The sequence below is a fragment of the Helianthus annuus genome, chromosome 2 (assembly GCF_002127325.2).
Source record: "Helianthus annuus cultivar XRQ/B chromosome 2, HanXRQr2.0-SUNRISE, whole genome shotgun sequence".
Lineage (NCBI taxonomy): Eukaryota > Viridiplantae > Streptophyta > Magnoliopsida > Asterales > Asteraceae > Helianthus > Helianthus annuus.
The window spans coordinates 22,630,817-22,634,524 of NC_035434.2; the positions used below are offsets into that span (position 1 = coordinate 22,630,817).

General features: G+C 42.0%; 1 non-coding gene across 1 annotated transcript; it reads left to right on the plus strand.

The window, feature by feature from the left end:
• The first annotated feature begins 3,079 nt into the window (after positions 1-3,079).
• LOC118489983 lies at positions 3,080-3,181 on the plus strand. The gene has a single exon (XR_004887994.1). It is a non-coding gene; the product is annotated as a small nucleolar RNA R71 (small nucleolar RNA).
• Positions 3,182-3,708: the final 527 nt, after the last annotated feature.

Below are 3,708 nucleotides of genomic sequence, written 5' to 3' on the forward strand. Positions count from 1 at the left end.
ATTTTTAGTGAATCACTCGAGAGCGGCATGGAACTTATTTCTACCATAAGCTTGCCAAGCAATCAATCCTCCTCCTTTTTAACTTTATACCTTTGTAAATATCAAGATGACTTTTTGGGTGAATGGTTAGGCTTGGGCTAAAGGTGGGTGGTTGGGTTAGTGGTTAGTTGAAAAGGGCGAAAGGCGTAAAAAGCGTTGGTTTTCGTAAAACATTTTGTTTTTGCGACTTTTTATTTTTTTAATGAAGTGTTTATTCAAACAAGCTTTTGTTTGAGGAGCTTTGTTTGTTTATTTCCAACTTCATCATCATTTTTTTTTCAAGAGTCACACGAAAACCAAAATAAGGGGTTAAAAATGAAAAAGGGATTTTGGTGGGTAAAAGGGTTTTGGGTTAAGAAATGAAAAGGTTTAGGCTCAAAGGGGTTAACTAGGGGGAATTTTTGGGTAGGTGAAAAGAAAAATAAAAATAATGGTGTTGAAAAAAAAAGTTAATCCTAATGCCTCCATCATTTACTTACTTGGGTTTAAGTTGGTAAGGACCGGGAATGAATTATCGTGGCAAGTTATAGAGTCGTAAGAACCAGGCGGCTATTCACGCAAGAAATGAAAAATGAGCATTTAGTGTAAAGATGTATATTTGTATGCTCTATAAAGGCTCAAAACTCACTTTTTGTGGGAATGGGTTTTTTACATGATCAAGTATATATAATCAAATTTTAACTAAGCTTGTTATGCCGTTTCATAATTTTCTTACGTTGGTTCTTTTTATCACGACGCTATCGGTTGTAGATTTGTAAAAATATAACCTTGTTAGAATTAGAATTCCCAACTTAAACTTAGACAAGTAAAAAAATTGAAAGTGATTAGCGGTTCCAATAGAGTTTTGTGTAATGCTTGTTATTAGGACTTGCAAAATTTAAGGTTTTAGAATCCCCCCACACTTAAATTACACATTGTCCTCAATGTGTCCCAAAAATAAGTTTTTAGTTTAATTGAATGTGTAAAATGGTGTTTAAAGCAAAATTTTATGTTACTGGCAGTCTGGACACGGCCCCGTGGTGACCGGGCACGGCCCCGTGTTCAAGTGCCAGTAACAAAAATTAAAGAATAGAAACAGAAGCCTGGACACGGGGGCGTGTTCAGTGAACACGGCCCGTGTCCAGTTACCTGAACTGGGCAATTTTCTGCAGGATGTTCAGCACGGGGCCCTGTTGGCTGAGCACGGCCCGTGCTGAGCTTACTGTAATGAAGAAATTGTTGTCGGATGGCCCTGTTTTCGTGCATGGGGCCATGTTTCTCGTTTCCCTTATTATCCTTGACCATCCCGAGTGTGTTTTATTCCTGCAAATTAAAATTAAAAGATTAAACTAAACTAAGGATAGTTCTGCGGAATGCCTCCGTGGTGCGCCACGTTTATAAGGGTCCTTGGCTAGACCCAAGGCGAGGTTATATGTTTTCCGAGCGGGATGTTTTGCATCCCATGTCGCACCGTCGGAGAGCATCATCCAAACTCGAATCAATAACCTTCATGTAATTGACCGTGTCATCGTCCTCTATTCTCTTCCCAACCCCGAACTTTACTTCATTATCCCCATATTTCAAAGTGAGTGTTCCGTCATTCATGTCCACCACTGCTTGTGCGGTGGCGAGAAATGGTCTCCCTAGTATGAGGGGGACTTCGGTGTCTTCTTCCATATCAAGTATGACAAAGTCGGCCGGGTAGACGAAATTGTCGACCTTGACTATGCGATTTTCAATGACACCTTGCGGGAATTTGACGGATCGATCAGCAAGTTGTATACTCATTTTTATAGGACTCGTTTTTCCTAGGCCGAGTCTTTTGAACATTGATGCGGGCATGAGGTTAATGCTAGCCCCAAGGTCGGCTAGTGCATTACGAACGGGGGAGTTCCCGATCGAGCAAGGAATTGTGAAGCTTCTGGGATCAATTTTCTTTTGGGGGAGTTTGTTGAGTACGAGAGCAGAGCATTCTTCGCCTAAGTTAACTAATTGCAATGTTTCAATTTTCCTTTTATGAGTGAGGAAGTCCCTCACGAACTTAGAGTATTTAGGCATTTGGATTAGGACGTCAATGAAAGGAATGTTGACATGCAATTGTTTTAGTAGACTTTCGAATTTTGCGAATTGCTCATTGGTCTTTTGACGGATTAACCTACCGGGGTACGGAACCGGAGGAGCCTTGGTGGGCTCTGATGGTGGGGAAGTAACCTTCTCTTGGTGGGGCGGTGATGTGATCTCCTCAGTAGGCGGTGGCCCTTCCTCGGGACCCACGGTACGGTTCCGTAAGGTGATGAGATGAACTTGCGCCTTTGGGTTTGTTTCGGTATTACTTGGTAACGCGCCTTGCGGTCTCTCGGAGAAATTCTGGGCTAGTTGATTTATTTGTTTTTTGATATTTTGTATACTAGCTTGTTGATTTCTAAAATTTGATTCTAATTGTAGAAACCTATCCGAGTTTTTCTTTTCAGTGTCGTAGATAAGGCGAGATATAGTATCTTCAAGCCTTTCTCGTCCACCTTGTTGTTGAGGGAAATTTTGTGACTCATTTCTTGGTTGTTGAAAGTTTGTTCGTTGATTTTGTTGGTTACTACTATTGCTGGGTTCTCTCCAACCAAGGTTAGGGTGGTTTCGCCATCCTTGGTTGTAGGTGCACGTTGGGGGACCCGACGGCCTAGGTCTATTATCAATGTAGTTTACTGATTGTGTTTGATCATCTGTTTCTTTCATACAACTCCAACTTTCATGTGGCCCACCACACCCTTCACAAGCCATAACCGAGACTGTTTTTGTCAGTTCTAACTTTTTAATCTTAGAAGAAAGGGCCTCGATTTGGGCTTGTAAAGAGGTGCTTTCATCAACCTTATGGGCGCCCGGGGCAATAGATTTATTGCCTCGGGGAGTGTGCCACTGGAAGTTGGTTTGAGCAATTTCCTCAATTTGATTATATATTTCATGCGGGCGTCGATTACCTAAAAGTCCCCCGGAGCTTGAGTCAAGTGTTTATCTTGTGTGTGGCAACAACCCATTATAGAAAGTGGATACTTGTTGCCATATTGCAAGACCTTGATGAGGACACTTTCGCAGTAGCTCCTTGAACCTTTCCCAAGTTTCATATAAGGATTCCCCGTCCTCTTGTGAATAGGTATTAATTTCAGTCATTAATTTAGCCGTTTTAGCGGGAGGGAAATACTTATATAGAAATTTTTGGGCTAGTTCATCCCAGGTGTTTACCGATCCAGCTGGGAGAGCGTTAAGCCAAGCCTTTGCTCGGTCTTTTAGTGAAAAAGGAAACATTCGGAGGCGGATGGCGTCATTTGATGCTCCATTGATCCAAAAGGTATCACATATTTCTAAGAAATTAGTAATATGTAGATGGGGATCCTCGTTCGCAAGCCCATGGAAGGTTGCAGAGTTTTGAAGCATCTGTATCAAATGCGGCCGAAGTTCGAAGTTATTGGCTTCAACATTCGGTGCATTGATAGCGGCGCCGAGATTACCTACGGTGGGTCGTAGATAATCCATGAGGGTACGTTGGTCCGCCATTGGAAGTAGGTTCCCCGAAACCTTCTCTTGGTTTTTAGCTTTTAGTCTTTTTCTGAGAAAGCGTTCGGGTTCTTCTAGAGGTTCTTTTATGTCTTTATTAGAACTGGAGCTCATACACTACATAGAGGTGGCGTCGGGTTCGAA